General features: G+C 48.9%; 1 long non-coding RNA gene across 1 annotated transcript in view; it reads left to right on the plus strand.

Moving 5' to 3' along the window:
- The window catches only part of LOC133645438 (uncharacterized), a 45,663-nt gene that overhangs the window by 15,072 nt on the left and 7,571 nt on the right, over nucleotides 1–23,020 (plus strand). The window contains exon 2 of the long non-coding RNA XR_009825113.1: nucleotides 9,899–9,982. This is a non-coding gene — a long non-coding RNA (uncharacterized LOC133645438). The remainder of the gene's footprint in view (nucleotides 1–9,898; nucleotides 9,983–23,020) is intronic.

Raw genomic sequence — 23,020 nt, forward strand, 5'->3', positions numbered from 1 at the left:
CGGCAACCCCGCTTCTGCTTCCGCTCGCACCGCTTACGTCGTCTCCATTGGCGGTCACCGCTAGCACTTGACTCCGCTGCTACAAAGGCCGCTCGATGTAGCCCACGAAGTATTCCCATGCTAGCGAGGAGGTCCACCGTACATGCATCTTTCAGTCTATAACGACCCGATCCATCCACATCCAGAATTGTTTGTCGGTCGTATGTGATCACAGAGTGTTCACGCTTTGAGCCAGCCATGAAATTGACAGTAATGATGGGTGTTTTTTGCCAAATCGCTCTACACTCCCAAGAGCGTTAGCATAGCCGCAGCATAGCCATAGCCATGCGCCGCCATAGCAGCCTGATTGGCAGCTGCAAGCAGGTGTGCCAGGCTGCCACTCAGAGAGAGGTGAACAGGCATATATAGCAGCCTGATTGGCAGCTGCAAGCAGGTGTGCCAGGCTGCCACTCAGAGACAGGTGAACAGGCATATATAGCAGCCTGATTGGCAGCTGCAAGCAAGTGTGCCAGGCTGCCACTCAGAGACAGGTGAACAGGCATATATAGCAGCCTGATTGGCAGCTGCAAGCAGGTGTGCCAGGCTGCCACTCAGGGACAGGTGAACAGGCATATATAGTAGCCTGATTGGCAGCTGCAAGCAAGTGTGCCAGGCTGCCACTCGGGGACAGGTGAACAGGCATATTTATCAGCCTGATTGGCAGCTGCAAGCAGGTGTGCCAGGCTGCCACTCAGAGACAGGTGAACAGGCATATATAGCAGCCTGATTGGCAGCTGCAAGCAAGTGTGCCAGGCTGCCACTCAGAGACAGGTGAACAGGCATATATAGCAGCCTGATTGGCAGCTGCAAGCAGGTGTGCCAGGCTGCCACTCAGGGACAGGTGAACAGGCATATATAGTAGCCTGATTGGCAGCTGCAAGCAAGTGTGCCAGGCTGCCACTCGGGGACAGGTGAACAGGCATATTTATCAGCCTGATTGGCAGCTGCAAGCAGGTGTGCCAGGCTGCCACTCAGAGACAGGTGAACAGGCATGATTGGCAGCTGCAAGCAGGTGTGCCAGGCTGCCACTCAGAGACAGGTGAACAGGCATATATAGCAGCCTGATGGGCAGCTGCAAGCAGGTGTGCCAGGCTGCCACTCAGAGACAGGTGAACAGGCATATATAGCAGCCTGATTGGCAGCTGCAAGCAAGTGTGCCAGGCTGCCACTCAGAGACAGGTGAACAGGCATATATAGCAGCCTGATTGGCAGCTGCAAGCAGGTGTGCCAGGCTGCCACTCAGGGACAGGTGAACAGGCATATATAGTAGCCTGATTGGCAGCTGCAAGCAAGTGTGCCAGGCTGCCACTCGGGGACAGGTGAACAGGCATATTTATCAGCCTGATTGGCAGCTGCAAGCAGGTGTGCCAGGCTGCCACTCAGAGACAGGTGAACAGGCATGATTGGCAGCTGCAAGCAGGTGTGCCAGGCTGCCACTCAGAGACAGGTGAACAGGCATATATAGCAGCCTGATGGGCAGCTGCAAGCAGGTGTGCCAGGCTGCCACTCAGAGACAGGTGAACAGGCATATATAGTAGCCTGATTGGCAGCTGCAAGCAAGTGTGCCAGGCTGCCACTCAGAGACAGGTGAACAGGCATGATTGGCAGCTGCAAGCAGGTGTGCCAGGCTGCCACTCAGAGACAAGTGAACAGGCATGATTGGCAGCTGCAAGCAGGTGTGCCAGGCTGCCACTCAGAGACAGGTGAGGAAAGCGAGCGCTCAGAGGAGACATGCAGGAAATGGAAATGAAATAAGAGCGCTGGCAGGAAGTAAACACAGGTGAAGTGACAGTTACTCTTCAAACTAATGGTACAGTGGCCAAAAATATTGAATATACATTTTGGTTTTTAATGAATGTTTAGGTCTACTACGTTTATTTTGGACATGTTAAAAACAAATCAAAATAAATCATTGAAAAAGTCTTGCTAACATTACAGATATGGAAACAAATACTTCCCAATGAAAACTCAAATGAAAACAATCCATCATTATTAGGACTTTCATATCCAAAAAGGAGTTGGAAGAAGTGAAACATATTTATTGCCAGCCATGATTTTTAAATCAAATAACTCCTTTTCTTATCATCATCATTATTATTATTATGAACAATCATGCATTTGCCAGACTTATTACAATATATGATCAATAATCTTTACTTACTTTCCTTTGGCACATATGTACATTATACACACACATGAATACAAGTACTAACATATGTACAATATACACACACATGAATACAAGTACTAACATATGTACAATATACACACACATGAATACAAGTACTAACATATGTACAATATACACACGTACATGAATACAAGTACTAACATATGTACAATATACACACACATGAATACAAGTACTAACATATGTACAATATACACGTACATGAATACAAGTACTAACATATGTACAATATACACACACATGAATACAAGTACTAACATATGTACAATATACACATACATGAATACAAGTACTAACATATGTACAATATACACATACATGAATACAAGTACTAACATATGTACAATATACACACACATGAATACAAATACTACTACTAACATATATACAATATACACACACATGAATACAAGTACTAACATATGTACAATATACACACACATGAATACAAGTACTAACATATGTACAATATACACACACATGAATACAAGTACTAACATATGTACAATATACACACACATGAATACAAGTACTAACATATGTACAATATACACACACATGAATACAAGTACTAACATATGTACAATATACACACACATGAATACAAGTACTAACATATGTACAATATACACACACATGAATACAAGTACTAACATATGTACAATATACACACACATGAATACAAGTACTAACATATGTACAATATACACGTACATGAATACAAGTACTAACATATGTACAATATACACACACATGAATACAAGTACTAACATATGTACAATATACACGTACATGAATACAAGTACTAACATATGTACAATATACACGTACATGAATACAAGTACTAACATACTATACTAACATGCTTGGCTGGGGTAGACAACGTGGAGAAAATGATGACTGGAGATGTGAACACAGATATTCAACGTAAAGATGCACCTGTCTTCAGATCCTACACCAAGGGTGGGCAATTAATTTTTACCGGGGGCCGCATGAGCAACCCGAGCACTGCTGGAGGGCCACATCGACAATATTTCAATTCAATTTTGCTCAATATTATTTTTGGTATACACCGTAAGATAAATAATAATAATAATAATAATTAATAATAATAATAATACTTTCATTTAACCTAACTTAACTTTATACCAAAAGCACTGCTTTGGAAATCATTTGTCCCCCTTTCAGAGATCACATTTAGTTGCCCTTAAACATCCTCATGTTGCACAATGAAATGTAAGCATAGGATGAAGTGGAACTTTCTCTAGTAACAGCATTCCATGATTAATATCAATAAATTAACATTAATAATAAATGACAGTAAAATAAGCACACGTCTGACTGAGGAGTCATAGTGTAACTTTGTGTGGTGTTTGACTTGTCCGACTTTTTGTGTGGCCATAAACGCACCAGTGGTTTAGTGCTATGCGTGTTGGTGACAGATGACAAGTTGCTTTTGGCCTGGTTTGTACGGCAGAAAATGACTAGTTTTTCCAGATAGAAGTGTTTTACTCATGTTTTTGGTGTGGTTATGTCACAATATAATCAGTTTTGCTCAATAAAGTGATGGATATAATTCCTGTCCTCGAAGCATCTCGATAGACGTTACAATAATTGAAGGGTGTTGACGAACACCGTTAGGGCCGCTTGTTGTCACTGTCACTCAGAGTTGCATTGCAATATTACACAGAATAAATGTGTTTATTTTTTTTAGAATTCAGATGATTTGATTTGGTGCGCGGCATATATTTGCTGTGCGCAGAGGACGCTTGAACAGTGCACAATTGTGCAGGCGCGCACCTTAGAGGGAACGTTGCTTGGCAGTCCATGTCTTGTTGAAAACACGCCATTCCTCATCAACTTTTCTCTTTTTAGCGTCTCGGCGGTAACCGTGCATCACTTGTCGCTGTGCACCTTCACTCGCAGGTTACACACGGACATACGCACATAAATAACACTTTTCAAAATAAAAGCAGCACAGTTGTATTGCTCGCACGACATAGATGTTTTTTAAACTTTATTTTGTAATTTGTGATTGCAGCTGTTCACGTTCACTCACAATCACGCACACGCATACGTCCACACGGAAGTAATACAAATAACGCTTTTCAAAACAAAAGCAGCACCGTTGTATTGCACACTCGACGTAGATACTTTTTAAAATTCATTTTGTAATTTATGTTTGGCCTCACGCGGGCCGGACATGGATGAACAAGGGGCCGGATGTGGCCTGCGGGCCGCAGAATGCCCAAGTCTGTCCTACAGCAAGCTTTGTAATCTACACGGTCTCTCCCAGCTAATAACACTACCCACAAGGGTGTGTGATTCCACCCAATCAACCATAGATCTCATTCTCACATCAAACTGGCCTAAAATAAAATCATCACACACATAATAAACCTCTCAATTACACAAGGCCAAGTACCAAAATATTTTAAGATAGCAAGAGTAACTCCCCTCTTCAAAAAAGGAAGCAAATTGGAACCTAGCAACTACCGACCTGTTTCTAATCTCAGTTCCATTTCGAAAGTAATGGAGAAAATAGTTTATGAACAGGTGGATAGTTACCTTGCCACTAATAAACTCATGTACAAATTCCAATCCGGCTTCAGAACTAACCACTCCACTGACACATGTCTTCTCTATCTGAGCGACCACATCAAACATGAGGTGGAAGCGGGCAAATACTGCGGCATGGTCATGCTGGACCTTCAGAAGGCCTTTGACACCGTTAACCACGCTATACTGATGGATAAGCTCAGAGCAATCGGATTTAACAAAACCTTTGATTGATTGATTGAGACTTTTATTAGCTGGATGCAATCTTACTTGGAGGGGAGGGAGCAGGTGGTAGAAGTGAACAGCACCGTGTGTCCCCCCCCCCTCTCGGTGAGCTGTGGAGTCCCCCAAGGCAGTATATTGGGGCCTATACTGTTCCTAATATACATAAATGACTTGTCATCAGCATGCGACTGTGAATTGTTCTTGTTTGCGGATGACTCTGTCTTGCTGGTATCAGACAAGGACAAGTCACAGGTGGAGAAAATCGTCAGTGCTGAGCTGTGTAGAACTTGCACCTGGCTCGCTGACAACAAGCTATCCATACACTTGGGTAAAACTGAATCCATCCTGTTTGGGTCCCACATCAACCTTAAGAAAGTCAATGACTTCACCATAAAAGTGGGTGACATTGTTATCACCAGGAAAGATGAGGTCACCTACCTAGGTTCCATTCTAGAGGCTAACCTTTCCTGTGATAAAATGGCAACCAAGGTCATCAGAAAGGTTAACCAACGAAGGAGATTTCTCTACAGAATCTCCTCTCTGGTCAACAAAAGCACCTTGAGGATTCTGGCGGGAACTCTCGTTCAACCCTTTTTCCATTACGCATGCACCTCCTGGTACCCTAGCACCTCCAAAACCCTCAAATCTAAACTCCAAACATCCCAGAACAAGCTAGTCAGGTTACTTCTAGACCTCCACCCCAGATCACACCTCACTCCTACCCACTTCTCCAAAGTGGGCTGGCTCAAGGTGGAGGACAGAGTTAAACAACTTGCACTGAGCCTAGTCTATAAAATCCACTACACCTCCCTGATACCGAAGTACATGTCAAACTACTTCCTTAACGTAAATGACCGCCATAACCACAACACCAGGGGGAGCTCCACTAACCACGTTAAACCCAGATTACCAGCTAACAAACTCCCAACAGGTGTAAAAGAAAGGGCATCTCTATCCTCCTTCAAAAGCGCACTAAAAGAACACCTACAGGCAACTTCAACCCTAAACTAACACCCTCCCTTCCACATCCCACCTCCCCGGATTGTAAATAATCAAATGTAGATACTTATTCTTATACTTTCTGATCTCTCTCTCTATGTCCACTACTTGCTGTACATATCAACTACCAAGTCAGTCCTACACTGTTTCAATGTCCATTTCTCTGATGATGCAATTGTTGATGACTGAAGTGTTGATATCAACCAAACCTACCCCCCCCCCCCCCCTCCCTCCACATCCCACCCCCCGGATTGTAAATAATGTAAATAATTCAATGTATATACTCTGATGATTAACTTGTGTGATGACTGTATTATGATGATAGTATATATCTGTATCATGAATCAATTTAAGTGGACCCCGAGACTTAAAGGCCTACTGAAAGCCACTACTACCGACCACGCAGTCTGATAGTTTATATATCAATGATGAAATCTTAACATTATAACACATGCCAATACGGCCGGGTTAACTTATAAAGTAACATTTTAAATTTGCCGCTAAACTTCCGGTTCGAAACGCCTCTGAGGATGACGTATGCGTGTGACGTAGCCCGGGGAACACGGGTATGCCTTCCACATTGAAGCCGATACGAAAAAGCTCTGTTTTCATTTCATAATTCCACAGTATTCTGGACATCTGTGTTCGTGAATCTGTTTCAATCATGTTCATTGCATTATGGAGAAGGAAGCCGAGCAAGCAAAGAAGAAAATTGTCGGTGCGAAATGGACGTATTTTTCGAACGTAGTCCGCCACAACAGTACACAGCCGGCGCTTCTTTGTTTACATTCCCGAAAGATGCAGTCAAGATGGAAGAACTCGGATAACAGAGACTCTAACCAGGAGGACTTTTGATTTGGATACACAGACGCCTGTAGAGAACTGGGACAACACAGACTCTTACCAGGATTACTTTGATTTGGATGACAAAGACGCAGACGTGCTACTGTGAGTATGCAGCTTTGGCTTTTTTTTGCGTATGTACGTAACTTTTTTAAAATATATAAGCTTTATGAACCTTGGGTTAGGTGAACGGTCTTTTGGGCTGAGTGATTGTGTGTGTTGATCATGTGTTTGAATTGTATTGGCGTGTTCTATGGAGCTAGGAGCTAGCAGAGGAGCTAGGAGCTAGCATAACACGTACCGTACCGTACGTGCGCGTCACGTACGTAACTTTTTAAAAATATATAAGCTTTATGAACCTTGGGTTAGGTGAACGGTCTTTTGGGCTGAGTGATTGTGTGTGTTGTGCAGGTGTTTGAATTGTATTGGCGTGTTCTATGGAGCTAGGAGCTAGCAGAGGAGCTAGGAGCTAGCATAACAAACACGCAGGTGTTATTATGCAGGATTAATTTGTGGCATATTAAATATAAGCCTGGTTGTGTTGTGGCTAATAGAGTATATATATGTCTTGTGTTTATTTACTGTTGTAGTCATTCCCAGCTGAATATCAGGTACCGTGAGTATGCAGCCTTGGCTGCTAAACATTCGATAACTTGACCGTATGTGCGCGTCACGTACGTAACTTTTTAAAAATATATAAGCTTTATGAACCTTGGGTTAGGTAAACGGTCTTTTGGGCTGAGTGATTGTGTGTGTTGATCAGGTGTTTGAATTGTATTGGCGTGTTCTATGGAGCTAGGAGCTAGCATAACAAACACGCAGGTGTTTTTATGCAGGATTAATTTGTGGCATATTAAATATAAGCCTGGTTGTGTTGTGGCTAATAGAGTATATATATGTCTTGTGTTTATTTACTGTTGTAGTCATTCCCAGCTGAATATCAGGTCACCCCCGCCTCTCACAGCATCTTCCCTATCTGAATAGCTTCAACTCCCCACTAGTCCTTCACTTGCACTTTACTCATCCACAAATCTTTCATCCTCGCTCAAATTAATGGGGAAATTGTCGCTTTCTCGGTCCGAATCTCTCTCACTTCATGCGGCCATCATTGTAAACAATAGGGAACTTTGCGTATATGTTCAACTGACTACGTCACGCTACTTCCGGTAGGGGCAAGCCTTTTTTTATCAGATACCAAAAGTTGCAATCTTTATCGTCGTTGTTCTATACTAAATCCTTTCAGCAAAAATATGGCAATATCGCGAAATGATCAAGTATGACACATAGAATAGATCTGCTATCCCCGTTTAAATAAAAAAAATTCATTTCAGTAGGCCTTTAAACAAGTTGAAAAACTTATTGGGGTGTTACCATTTAGTGGTCAATTGTGGTCAAAGTCTCCAAGGCGTATTAGAAAGTATCCAGTAACTGACCCACAAGTCATTATCTGTCACTTTGCTGGCTGAACGATATCACTCTGATGGATCCTTTTGTCTTAAACTCCACTTTAGCGTCAGAGCCACAACAGCACCTGTGCAAAAACCTCATCTGCACCTGTGCAAAAACCTCATCTGCACCTGTGCAAAAACCTCATCTGCACCTGTGCAAAAACCTCATCTGCACCTGTGCAAAAACCTCATCTGCACCTGTGCAAAAACCTCATCTGCACCTGTGCAAAAACCTCATCTGCACCTGGTCGTGTTGAAAGTAATCAAGTCAGCATTGCAGCAGTTTGAGTTGTGTGAACATGTTTCCTGTTACTGCTCTGATGCAGGAGTCTTACTTTGTATTATCCATTAGTACAAGCGCACATCTTTTTCTACCAATGAAACATCTTTTTCTACCAATGAAACATCATTTTCTACCAATGAAACATCATTTTGTACCAATGAAACATCATTTTGTACCAATGAAACATCATTTTGTACCAATGAAACATCATTTTGTACCAATGAAACATCATTTTGTACCAATGAAACATCTTTTTGTACCAATGAAACATCATTTTGTACCAATGAAACATCATTTTGTACCAATGAAACATCATTTTGTATCCACATGCACAGGAAGTACCTGACTTTTTTTTCTTTTCTGACTGCGTGCGACTGAAATTTGCAAACAACAGCCTGGTTTCCTGTCTGACTGTCTGTTGTCTGTCTGACTGTGTGCTGTCTGTCTGACTGTGTGCTGTCTGTCTGACTGTGTGCTGTCTGTCTGACTGTGTGCTGTCTGTCTGCCTGTCTGTTGTCTGTCTGACTGTGTGCTGTCTGTCTGACTGTCTGTTGTCTGTCTGACTGTGTGCTGTCTGTCTGACTGTCTGTTGTCTGTCTGACTGTGTGCTGTCTGTCTGACTGTGTGCTGTCTGTCTGACTGTGTGCTGTCTGTCTGACTGTGTGCTGTCTGTCTGAATGTCTGTTGTCTGTCTGACTGTGTGCTGTCTGTCTGACTGTCTGTTGTCTGTCTGACTGTGTGCTGTCTGTCTGACTGTGTGCTGTCTGTCTGACTGTGTGCTGTCTGTCTGAATGTCTGTTGTCTGTCTGACTGTGTGCTGTCTGTCTGACTGTGTGCTGTCTGTCTGACTGTGTGCTGTCTGTCTGACTGTGTGCTGTCTGTCTGAATGTCTGTTGTCTGTCTGACTGTGTGCTGTCTGTCTGACTGTCTGTTGTCTGTCTGACTGTGTGCTGTCTGTCTGACTGTCTGTTGTCTGTCTGACTGTGTGCTGTCTGTCTGACTGTCTGTTGTCTGTCTGACTGTCTGTTGTCTGTCTGACTGTGTGCTGTCTGTCTGACTGTGTGCTGTCTGTCTGACTGTCTGTTGTCTGTCTGACTGTGTGCTGTCTGTCTGACTGTCTGTTGTCTGTCTGACTGTGTGCTGTCTGTCTGACTGTGTGCTGTCTGTCTGACTGTCTGTTGTCTGTCTGACTGTGTGCTGTCTGTCTGACTGTCTGTTGTTTGTCTGACTGTGTGCTGTCTGTCTGACTGTCTGTTGTCTGTCTGACTGTGTGCTGTCTGTCTGACTGTGTGCTGTCTGTCTGACTGTCAGGTGGCGGCTGCTGACGCTCGACCAGCGTGTGGAGCTGACAAGTTGATGTGGTGAAGAGTCCTGCAGGAGTTCACACAAGCAAAGGTAATCACGGTGGTTGGTTGTGACATGTGAGGGTGTGGAGAGGACGGAGGGTGGTTGTGACATGTGAGGGTGTGGAGAGGACGGAGGGTGGTTGTGACATGTGAGGGTGTGGAGAGGACGGAGGTTGGTTGTGACATGTGAGGGTGTGGAGAGGACGGAGGGTGGTTGTGACATGTGAGGGTGTGGAGAGGACGGAGGTTGGTTGTGACATGTGAGGGTGTGGAGAGGACGGAGGTTGGTTGTGACATGTGAGGGTGTGGAGAGGACGGAGGGTGGTTGTGACATGTGAGGGTGTGGAGAGGACGGAGGGTGGTTGTGACATGTGAGGGTGTGGAGAGGACGGAGGTTGGTTGTGACATGTGAGGGTGTGGAGAGGACGGAGGGTGGTTGTGACATGAGAAGGTGTGGAGAGGACGGAGGGTGGTTGTGACATGTGAGGGTGTGGAGAGGACGGAGGTTGGTTGTGACATGTGAGGGTGTGGAGAGGACGGAGGTTGGTTGTGACATGTGAGGGTGTGGAGAGGACGGAGGTTGGTTGTGACATGTGAGGGTGTGGAGAGGACGGAGGGTGGTTGTGACATGTGAGGGTGTGGAGAGGACGGAGGGTGGTTGTGACATGTGAGGGTGTGGAGAGGACAGAGGTTGGTTGTGACATGTGAGGGTGTGGAGAGGACGGAGGGTGGTTGTGACATGTGAGGGTGTGGAGAGGACGGAGGTTGGTTGTGACATGTGAGGGTGTGGAGAGGACGGAGGTTGGTTATGACATGTGAGGGTGTGGAGAGGACGGAGGGTGGTTGTGACATGTGAGGGTGTGGAGAGGACGGAGGTTGGTTGTGACATGTGAGGGTGTGGAGAGGACGGAGGTTGGTTGTGACATGTGAGGGTGTGGAGAGGACGGAGGGTGGTTGTGACATGTGAGGGTGTGGAGAGGACGGAGGGTGGTTGTGACATGTGAGGGTGTGGAGAGGACGGAGGTTGGTTGTGACATGTGAGGGTGTGGAGAGGACGGAGGGTGTTTGTGACATGTGAGGGTGTGGAGAGGACGGAGGTTGGTTGTGACATGTGAGGGTGTGGAGAGGACGGAGGTTGGTTATGACATGTGAGGGTGTGGAGAGGACGGAGGGTGGTTGTGACATGTGAGGGTGTGGAGAGGACGAAGGTTGGTTGTGACATGTGAGGGTGTGGAGAGGACGGAGGTTGGTTGTGACATGTGAGGGTGTGGAGAGGACGGAGGGTGGTTGTGACATGTGAGGGTGTGGAGAGGACGGAGGGTGGTTGTGACATGTGAGGGTGTGGAGAGGACGGAGGTTGGTTGTGACATGTGAGGGTGTGGAGAGGACGGAGGGTGGTTGTGACATGTGAGGGTGTGGAGAGGACGGAGGTTGGTTGTGACATGTGAGGGTGTGGAGAGGACGGAGGTTGGTTATGACATGTGAGGGTGTGGAGAGGACGGAGGGTGGTTGTGACATGTGAGGGTGTGGAGAGGACGGAGGGTGGTTGTGACATGTGAGGGTGTGGAGAGGACGGAGGGTGGTTGTGACATGTGAGGGTGTGGAGAGGACGGAGGGTGGTTGTGACATGTGAGGGTGTGGAGAGGACGGAGGGTGGTTGTGACATGTGAGGGTGTGGAGAGGACGGAGGGTGGTTGTGACATGTGAGGGTGTGGAGAGGACGGAGGTTGGTTGTGACATGTGAGGGTGTGGAGAGGACGGAGGGTGGTTGTGACATGTGAGGGTGTGGAGAGGACGGAGGTTGGTTGTGACATGTGAGGGTGTGGAGAGGACGGAGGTTGGTTATGACATGTGAGGGTGTGGAGAGGACGGAGGGTGGTTGTGACATGTGAGGGTGTGGAGAGGACGAAGGTTGGTTGTGACATGTGAGGGTGTGGAGAGGACGGAGGTTGGTTGGACATGTGAGGGTGTGGAGAGGACGGAGGGTGGTTGTGACATGTGAGGGTGTGGAGAGGACGGAGGGTGGTTGTGACATGTGAGGGTGTGGAGAGGACGGAGGTTGGTTGTGACATGTGAGGGTGTGGAGAGGACGGAGGGTGGTTGTGACATGTGAGGGTGTGGAGAGGACGGAGGTTGGTTGTGACATGTGAGGGTGTGGAGAGGACGGAGGTTGGTTATGACATGTGAGGGTGTGGAGAGGACGGAGGGTGGTTGTGACATGTGAGGGTGTGGAGAGGACGGAGGGTGGTTGTGACATGTGAGGGTGTGGAGAGGACGGAGGGTGGTTGTGACATGTGAGGGTGTGGAGAGGACGGAGGGTGGTTGTGACATGTGAGGGTGTGGAGAGGACGGAGGGTGGTTGTGACATGTGAGGGTGTGGAGAGGACGGAGGGTGGTTGTGACATGTGAGGGTGTGGAGAGGACGGAGGTTGGTTGTGACATGTGAGGGTGTGGAGAGGACGGAGGGTGGTTGTGACATGTGAGGGTGTGGAGAGGACGGAGGTTGGTTGTGACATGTGAGGGTGTGGAGAGGACGGAGGTTGGTTATGACATGTGAGGGTGTGGGAGAGGACGGAGGGTGGTTGTGACATGTGAGGGTGTGGAGAGGACGAAGGTTGGTTGTGACATGTGAGGGTGTGGAGAGGACGGAGGTTGGTTGTGACATGTGAGGGTGTGGAGAGGACGGAGGGTGGTTGTGACATGTGAGGGTGTGGAGAGGACGGAGGGTGGTTGTGACATGTGAGGGTGTGGAGAGGACGGAGGTTGGTTGTGACATGTGAGGGTGTGGAGAGGACGGAGGGTGGTTGTGACATGTGAGGGTGTGGAGAGGACGGAGGTGGTTGTGACATGTGAGGGTGTGGAGAGGACGGAGGTTGGTTATGACATGTGAGGGTGTGGAGAGGACGGAGGGTGGTTGTGACATGTGAGGGTGTGGAGAGGACGGAGGTTGGTTGTGACATGTGAGGGTGTGGAGAGGACGGAGGTTGGTTATGACATGTGAGGGTGTGGAGAGGACGGAGGGTGGTTGTGACATGTGAGGGTGTGGAGAGGACGGAGGGTGGTTGTGACATGTGAGGGTGTGGAGAGGACGGAGGGTGGTTGTGACATGTGAGGGTGTGGAGAGGACGGAGGTTGGTTGTGACATGTGAGGGTGTGGAGAGGACGGAGGGTGGTTGTGACATGTGAGGGTGTGGAGAGGACGGAGGTTGGTTGTGACATGTGAGGGTGTGGAGAGGACGGAGGTTGGTTATGACATGTGAGGGTGTGGAGAGGACGGAGGGTGGTTGTGACATGTGAGGGTGTGGAGAGGACGGAGGGTGGTTGTGACATGTGAGGGTGGGAGAGGACGGAGGGTGGTTGTGACATGTGAGGGTGTGGAGAGGACGGAGGTTGGTTGTGACATGTGAGGGTGTGGAGAGGACGGAGGTTGGTTATGACATGTGAGGGTGTGGAGAGGACGGAGGGTGGTTGTGACATGTGAGGGTGTGGAGAGGACGGAGGGTGGTTGTGACATGTGAGGGTGTGGAGAGGACGGAGGGTGGTTGTGACATGTGAGGGTGTGGAGAGGACGGAGGTTGGTTGTGACATGTGAGGGTGTGGAGAGGACGGAGGGTGGTTGTGACATGTGAGGGTGTGGAGAGGACGGAGGTTGGTTGTGACATGTGAGGGTGTGGAGAGGACGGAGGTTGGTTGTGACATGTGAGGGTGTGGAGAGGACGGAGGGTGGTTGTGACATGTGAGGGTGTGGAGAGGACGGAGGTTGGTTGTGACATGTGAGGGTGTGGAGAGGACGGAGGTTGGTTATGACATGTGAGGGTGTGGAGAGGACGGAGGGTGGTTGTGACATGTGAGGGTGTGGAGAGGACGAAGGTTGGTTGTGACATGTGAGGGTGTGGAGAGGACGGAGGTTGGTTGTGACATGTGAGGGTGTGGAGAGGACGGAGGGTGGTTGTGACATGTGAGGGTGTGGAGAGGACGGAGGGTGGTTGTGACATGTGAGGGTGTGGAGAGGACGGAGGTTGGTTGTGACATGTGAGGGTGTGGAGAGGACGGAGGGTGGTTGTGACATGTGAGGGTGTGGAGAGGACGGAGGTTGGTTGTGACATGTGAGGGTGTGGAGAGGACGGAGGTTGGTTATGACATGTGAGGGTGTGGAGAGGACGGAGGGTGGTTGTGACATGTGAGGGTGTGGAGAGGACGGAGGGTGGTTGTGACATGTGAGGGTGTGGAGAGGACGGAGGGTGGTTGTGACATGTGAGGGTGTGGAGAGGACGGAGGGTGGTTGTGACATGTGAGGGTGTGGAGAGGACGGAGGGTGGTTGTGACATGTGAGGGTGTGGAGAGGACGGAGGGTGGTTGTGACATGTGAGGGTGTGGAGAGGACGGAGGTTGGTTGTGACATGTGAGGGTGTGGAGAGGACGGAGGGTGGTTGTGACATGTGAGGGTGTGGAGAGGACGGAGGTTGGTTGTGACATGTGAGGGTGTGGAGAGGACGGAGGTTGGTTGTGACATGTGAGGGTGTGGAGAGGACGGAGGGTGGTTGTGACATGTGAGGGTGTGGAGAGGACGGAGGGTGGTTGTGACATGTGAGGGTGTGGAGAGGACGGAGGTTGGTTGTGACATGTGAGGGTGTGGAGAGGACGGAGGGTGGTTGTGACATGAGAAGGTGTGGAGAGGACGGAGGGTGGTTGTGACATGTGAGGGTGTGGAGAGGACGGAGGTTGGTTGTGACATGTGAGGGTGTGGAGAGGACGGAGGTTGGTTGTGACATGTGAGGGTGTGGAGAGGACGGAGGTTGGTTGTGACATGTGAGGGTGTGGAGAGGACGGAGGGTGGTTGTGACATGTGAGGGTGTGGAGAGGACGGAGGGTGGTTGTGACATGTGAGGGTGTGGAGAGGACAGAGGTTGGTTGTGACATGTGAGGGTGTGGAGAGGACGGAGGGTGGTTGTGACATGTGAGGGTGTGGAGAGGACGGAGGTTGGTTGTGACATGTGAGGGTGTGGAGAGGACGGAGGTTGGTTATGACATGTGAGGGTGTGGAGAGGACGGAGGGTGGTTGTGACATGTGAGGGTGTGGAGAGGACGGAGGTTGGTTGTGACATGTGAGGGTGTGGAGAGGACGGAGGTTGGTTGTGACATGTGAGGGTGTGGAGAGGACGGAGGGTGGTTGTGACATGTGAGGGTGTGGAGAGGACGGAGGGTGGTTGTGACATGTGAGGGTGTGGAGAGGACGGAGGTTGGTTGTGACATGTGAGGGTGTGGAGAGGACGGAGGGTGTTTGTGACATGTGAGGGTGTGGAGAGGACGGAGGTTGGTTGTGACATGTGAGGGTGTGGAGAGGACGGAGGTTGGTTTTGACATGTGAGGGTGTGGAGAGGACGGAGGGTGGTTGTGACATGTGAGGGTGTGGAGAGGACGAAGGTTGGTTGTGACATGTGAGGGTGTGGAGAGGACGGAGGTTGGTTGTGACATGTGAGGGTGTGGAGAGGACGGAGGGTGGTTGTGACATGTGAGGGTGTGGAGAGGACGGAGGGTGGTTGTGACATGTGAGGGTGTGGAGAGGACGGAGGTTGGTTGTGACATGTGAGGGTGTGGAGAGGACGGAGGGTGGTTGTGACATGTGAGGGTGTGGAGAGGACGGAGGTTGGTTGTGACATGTGAGGGTGTGGAGAGGACGGAGGTTGGTTATGACATGTGAGGGTGTGGAGAGGACGGAGGGTGGTTGTGACATGTGAGGGTGTGGAGAGGACGGAGGGTGGTTGTGACATGTGAGGGTGTGGAGAGGACGGAGGGTGGTTGTGACATGTGAGGGTGTGGAGAGGACGGAGGGTGGTTGTGACATGTGAGGGTGTGGAGAGGACGGAGGGTGGTTGTGACATGTGAGGGTGTGGAGAGGACGGAGGGTGGTTGTGACATGTGAGGGTGTGGAGAGGACGGAGGTTGGTTGTGACATGTGAGGGTGTGGAGAGGACGGAGGGTGGTTGTGACATGTGAGGGTGTGGAGAGGACGGAGGTTGGTTGTGACATGTGAGGGTGTGGAGAGGACGGAGGTTGGTTATGACATGTGAGGGTGTGGAGAGGACGGAGGGTGGTTGTGACATGTGAGGGTGTGGAGAGGACGAAGGTTGGTTGTGACATGTGAGGGTGTGGAGAGGACGGAGGTTGGTTGTGACATGTGAGGGTGTGGAGAGGACGGAGGGTGGTTGTGACATGTGAGGGTGTGGAGAGGACGGAGGGTGGTTGTGACATGTGAGGGTGTGGAGAGGACGGAGGTTGGTTGTGACATGTGAGGGTGTGGAGAGGACGGAGGGTGGTTGTGACATGTGAGGGTGTGGAGAGGACGGAGGTTGGTTGTGACATGTGAGGGTGTGGAGAGGACGGAGGTTGGTTATGACATGTGAGGGTGTGGAGAGGACGGAGGGTGGTTGTGACATGTGAGGGTGTGGAGAGGACGGAGGGTGGTTGTGACATGTGAGGGTGTGGAGAGGACGGAGGGTGGTTGTGACATGTGAGGGTGTGGAGAGGACGGAGGGTGGTTGTGACATGTGAGGGTGTGGAGAGGACGGAGGGTGGTTGTGACATGTGAGGGTGTGGAGAGGACGGAGGGTGGTTGTGACATGTGAGGGTGTGGAGAGGACGGAGGTTGGTTGTGACATGTGAGGGTGTGGAGAGGACGGAGGGTGGTTGTGACATGTGAGGGTGTGGAGAGGACGGAGGTTGGTTGTGACATGTGAGGGTGTGGAGAGGACGGAGGTTGGTTATGACATGTGAGGGTGTGGAGAGGACGGAGGGTGGTTGTGACATGTGAGGGTGTGGAGAGGACGAAGGTTGGTTGTGACATGTGAGGGTGTGGAGAGGACGGAGGTTGGTTGTGACATGTGAGGGTGTGGAGAGGACGGAGGGTGGTTGTGACATGTGAGGGTGTGGAGAGGACGGAGGGTGGTTGTGACATGTGAGGGTGTGGAGAGGACGGAGGTTGGTTGTGACATGTGAGGGTGTGGAGAGGACGGAGGGTGGTTGTGACATGTGAGGGTGTGGAGAGGACGGAGGTTGGTTGTGACATGTGAGGGTGTGGAGAGGACGGAGGTTGGTTATGACATGTGAGGGTGTGGAGAGGACGGAGGGTGGTTGTGACATGTGAGGGTGTGGAGAGGACGGAGGTTGGTTGTGACATGTGAGGGTGTGGAGAGGACGGAGGTTGGTTATGACATGTGAGGGTGTGGAGAGGACGGAGGGTGGTTGTGACATGTGAGGGTGTGGAGAGGACGGAGGGTGGTTGTGACATGTGAGGGTGTGGAGAGGACGGAGGGTGGTTGTGACATGTGAGGGTGTGGAGAGGACGGAGGTTGGTTGTGACATGTGAGGGTGTGGAGAGGACGGAGGGTGGTTGTGACATGTGAGGGTGTGGAGAGGACGGAGGTTGGTTGTGACATGTGAGGGTGTGGAGAGGACGGAGGTTGGTTATGACATGTGAGGGTGTGGAGAGGACGGAGGGTGGTTGTGACATGTGAGGGTGTGGAGAGGACGGAGGGTGGTTGTGACATGTGAGGGTGGGGAGAGGACGGAGGGTGGTTGTGACATGTGAGGGTGTGGAGAGGACGGAGGTTGGTTGTGACATGTGAGGGTGTGGAGAGGACGGAGGTTGGTTATGACATGTGAGGGTGTGGAGAGGACGGAGGGTGGTTGTGACATGTGAGGGTGTGGAGAGGACGGAGGGTGGTTGTGACATGTGAGGGTGTGGAGAGGACGGAGGGTGGTTGTGACATGTGAGGGTGTGGAGAGGACGGAGGTTGGTTGTGACATGTGAGGGTGTGGAGAGGACGGAGGGTGGTTGTGACATGTGAGGGTGTGGAGAGGACGGAGGTTGGTTGTGACATGTGAGGGTGTGGAGAGGACGGAGGTTGGTTGTGACATGTGAGGGTGTGGAGAGGACGGAGGGTGGTTGTGACATGTGAGGGTGTGGAGAGGACGGAGGTTGGTTGTGACATGTGAGGGTGTGGAGAGGACGGAGGTTGGTTATGACATGTGAGGGTGTGGAGAGGACGGAGGGTGGTTGTGACATGTGAGGGTGTGGAGAGGACGAAGGTTGGTTGTGACATGTGAGGGTGTGGAGAGGACGGAGGTTGGTTGTGACATGTGAGGGTGTGGAGAGGACGGAGGGTGGTTGTGACATGTGAGGGTGTGGAGAGGACGGAGGGTGGTTGTGACATGTGAGGGTGTGGAGAGGACGGAGGTTGGTTGTGACATGTGAGGGTGTGGAGAGGACGGAGGGTGGTTGTGACATGTGAGGGTGTGGAGAGGACGGAGGTTGGTTGTGACATGTGAGGGTGTGGAGAGGACGGAGGTTGGTTATGACATGTGAGGGTGTGGAGAGGACGGAGGGTGGTTGTGACATGTGAGGGTGTGGAGAGGACGGAGGGTGGTTGTGACATGTGAGGGTGTGGAGAGGACGGAGGGTGGTTGTGACATGTGAGGGTGTGGAGAGGACGGAGGGTGGTTGTGACATGTGAGGGTGTGGAGAGGACGGAGGGTGGTTGTGACATGTGAGGGTGTGGAGAGGACGGAGGGTGGTTGTGACATGTGAGGGTGTGGAGAGGACGGAGGTTGGTTGTGACATGTGAGGGTGTGGAGAGGACGGAGGGTGGTTGTGACATGTGAGGGTGTGGAGAGGACGGAGGTTGGTTGTGACATGTGAGGGTGTGGAGAGGACGGAGGTTGGTTATGACATGTGAGGGTGTGGAGAGGACGGAGGGTGGTTGTGACATGTGAGGGTGTGGAGAGGACGGAGGGTGGTTGTGACATGTGAGGGTGGGGAGAGGACGGAGTTTGGTTGTGACATGTGAGGGTGTGGAGAGGACGGAGGGTAACAAGACCTCCACATGGAGATTATAGACTGAGCGGCAGAAGGAGCCCTTAGGGGCAGACAGGAGTAACTTTGAGGGTAGAACTGAAAGGAGGCCGCGAGCGTCGCTTTGCCAGCTTGGCTTCCTGTTTGCAGCCAGCTTTTTGCTTTCAGCCGCCATGTGGGAAGTACTCTGTGCTTTCAAGGGGCCTCTTGCTTGCTTGCTTGCTTGCTTCCTTCCTTCCTTCCTTCCTTGCTTGCTTGCTTGCTTGCTTGCTTGCTTGCTTGCTTGCTTGCTTCCTTCCTTCCTTCCTTGCTTGTTTGCTTGCTTGCTTGCTTCCTTGCTTGGGACTACAAATGTCAGCTGTGTAGTGTGGAAGAAGTCAAAAGTGCCCACAGATACTTTCATTGACACTTCTGCTTGACTAACTGCAGAGTCTGCTTGGTCTCTTAGTGCAGTGTCTACAACACAACATTGATGGTGCAGTGTCTACAACACAACATTGATGGTGCAGTGTCTACAACACAACATTGATGGTGCAGTGTCTACAACACAACATTGATGGTGCAGTGTCTACAACACAACATTGATGGTGCAGTGTCTACAACACAACATTGATGGTGCAGTGTCTACAACACAACATTGATGGTGCAGTGTCTACAACACAACACTTGCCAGCAGGTACACAACATTGATGGTGCAGTGTCTACAACACAACATTGATGGTGCAGTGTCTACAACACAACACTTGCCAGCAGGCACACAAAATTAATGGTGCAGTGTCTACAACACAACACTTGCCAGCAGGCACACAACGTTGATGGTGCAGTGTCTACAACACAACATTGATGGTGCAGTGTCTACAACACAACATTGATGGTGCAGTGTCTACAACACAACATTGATGGTGCAGTGTCTACAACACAACATTGATGGTGCAGTGTCTACAACACAACATTGATGGTGCAGTGTCTACAACACAACACTTGCCAGCAGGCACACAACATTGATGGTGCAGTGTCTACAACACAACACTTGCCAGCAGGCACACAACATTGATGGTGCAGTGCCTACAACACAACATTGATGGTGCAGTGTCTACAACACAACATTGATGGTGCAGTGTCTACAACACAACATTGATGGTGCAGTGTCTACAACACAACATTGATGGTGCAGTGTCTACAACACAACATTGATGGTGCAGTGTCTACAACACAACATTGATGGTGCAGTGTCTACAACACAACACTTGCCAGCAGGCACACAACATTGATACAACGTTGATGACACAAGTCCTTTAAAGCAGACTTTGAAAGAGTGTGGTGAAATAGTTGTATTTGTAAATTGAGCCAAGGTTGTTGGTTGGCTAATGAGCACATTTCAATGTCAAATCAACGTCACAAGCTGTACGAGTGAAAATGAATTTGTCCTACAACATGTGAAGTATACAAACCCCGTTTCCATATGAGTTGGGAAATGGTGTTAGATGTAAATATAAACAGAATACAATGATTTGCAAATCCTTTCCAAGCCATATTCAGTTGAATATGCTACAAAGACAACATATTTCATGTTCAAACTCATAAACTTGATTTTTTGTGCAAATAATAATGAACTTAGAATGTCATGGCTGCAACACGTGCCAAAGTAGTTGTGAAAGGGCATGTTCACCACTGTGTTACATGGCCTTTCCTTTGAACAACACTCAGTTTTGGTTTGGGAAGTGAGGAGACACATTTTTGAAGTGGAATTCTTTCCCATTCTTGCTTGATGTACAGCTTAAGTTGTTCAACAGTCCGGGGGTATCCCTTCTGCTATTGCAGGTGCCACACATTTTCAATGTCTGGACTACAGGCAGGCCAGTCTAGTACCCGCACTCTTTTACTATGAAGCCACCTTGATGTAACACCTGGCTTGGCATTGTCTTGCTGAAATAAGCAGGGGCGTCCATGGTAACGTTGCTTGGATGGCAACATATGTTGCTCCAAAAGCTGTATGTACCTTTCAGCATTAATGGTGCCTTCACAGATGTGTAAGTTACCCATGTCTTGGCCACTAATACACCCCCATACCATCACACATGCTGACTTTTACACTTTCACCCTAGAACAATCCGGATGGTTCTTTTCCTCTTTGGTCCGGAGGACACGACGTCCACAGTTTCCAAAAACAATTTGAAATGTGGACTCATCAGACCACAGAACACTTTTCCACTTTGTATCAGTCCATCTTAGATGAGCTCGGCGTTTCTGGGTGTTGTTGATAAACGGTTTTGGCCTTGCATAGGAGAGTTTTAACTTGCACTTACAGATGTAGCGACCAACTGTAGTTACTGACAGTGGCTTTCTGAAGTGTTCCATGTGGTGATATCCTTTACACACTGATGTGGCTTGTTGATGCAGTACAGCCTGAGGGATGGAAGGTCACGGGCTTAGCTGCTTACCTGCAGTGATTTCTCCACATTCTCTGAACCCTTTGATGATATTACGGAGCGTAGATGGTGAAATCCCTCAATTCCTTGCAATAGCTGCTTGAGAAAGGTTGTTCTTAAACTGTTCAACAATTTGCTCAGGCATTTGTTGACAAAGTGGTGACCCTCGCCCCATCCTTGTTTGTGAATGACTGAGCATTTCATGGAATCTACTTTTATACCCAATCATGGCACCCACCTGTTCCCAATTTGCCTGTTCACCTGTGGGATGTTCCAAATAAGTGTTTGATGAGCATTCCTCAACTTTATCAGTATTTATTGCCACCTTTCCCAACTTCTTTGTCACGTGTTGCTGCCATCAAATTATAAAGTTAATGATTATTTGCACAAAAAAAAAAGTTTATCAGTCGTATGTTGTCTTTGTAGCATATTCAACTGAATATGGCTTGAAAAGGATTTGCAAAGCATTGTATTCCGTTTATATTTACATCTAACACCATTTCCCAACTCATATGGAAACGGGGTTAGTAGAACTACACCTCAACTAGGAAGTCTATGTTTTTACCCAGAAGGCTTAGCGCTGTAGGCAGGGACAGGAAGGGAGGACGAGGATGGAATATATGTTGTTGTTGTTGTTTCTTGGTCGACACAAGAGAGAAACAGAAGTGTTGATCAGACGTACACGTTTGAGAGAAATTGATTGGCAAAAATGATTGTGATTGTACAAAAAGTGTGGGAATTTGCAGGCAAATAATCTGCGTGAACTGAAGAGAATAATAATACTTGGATCAGTATTTAGCTAGCTCAAAAAGGTCTTTTTCAAAAACATTCTCTGAGACCATTTGACGTACTGCTCTTCTCAACGAGCAGCGGGGTCTGCTCTTCTCAACGAGCAGCGGGGTCCTGCTGGGCCCTCACGGGCTTGGGACACAAAAACCGTGAAAATTTGCAATTTCTGTTTCAATTTTTGTTTGAATAATTATGTGCAAGTTATCACACGCCTCTTATGCTTAAAGGCTGTTGCTATAGTTATTATCAATTGTGCTCAAGTTGTACTTTTCTATCTGTGCAAAGGCACACAACTTGTTATCTTCCACTGCAAGTGGCCTCGCAGCAGCAGTTTGTTTGCAGACCCTGCCTGCTGACAGCCAAGGTCGGACTTGAAGGACCTCAAGGAAGATAAGACCACAGCACGCAGACTAAACAGAGACAAGGCCATCACAAGGACCCCAGCACATTCCATTGTGAATAATCACATATTGTGCGTCGCATGATATGTGTGGCCACTCCCTTTAGAGGCGGCCTCACTGATGCTAACTAGGGAACTCCTGAGTAAATAGAGGAGCCCGGGGGCTGTACCTTAGAGCGTGGTGGGAGACTGTAACTGAGTGTGCAGCACCAAACCTTTCTCCCCATGAGCAAAATGGAACTCTGTCTCTGCCTGATTCCTTGCTTCTTGTCTTGTGTAATAGATAGTTGGGTGTTTGAACCTGACACTAAACATATGACAGGGTAAATATGCAAATGAGAGGATGATGTCAGAGATAGATTGCAGTGGTGGGGGAACCCTGCAGACACTTTGAGGTCAGAAGTGATGCACTGTACTAAAGAAGAGAAGTGATGCACTGTACTAAAGAAGAGAAGTGATGCAGTGTACTAAAGAAGAGAAGTGATGCACTGTACTAAAGAAGAGAAGTGATGCAGTGTACTAAAGAAGAGAAGTGATGCACTGTACTAAAGAAGAGAAGTGATGCACTGTACTAAAGAAGAGAAGTGATGCAGTGTACTAAAGAAGAGAAGTGATGCA

Source organism: Entelurus aequoreus, unplaced genomic scaffold, assembly GCF_033978785.1.
Source record: "Entelurus aequoreus isolate RoL-2023_Sb unplaced genomic scaffold, RoL_Eaeq_v1.1 HiC_scaffold_81, whole genome shotgun sequence".
Classification (NCBI taxonomy): domain Eukaryota; kingdom Metazoa; phylum Chordata; class Actinopteri; order Syngnathiformes; family Syngnathidae; genus Entelurus; species Entelurus aequoreus.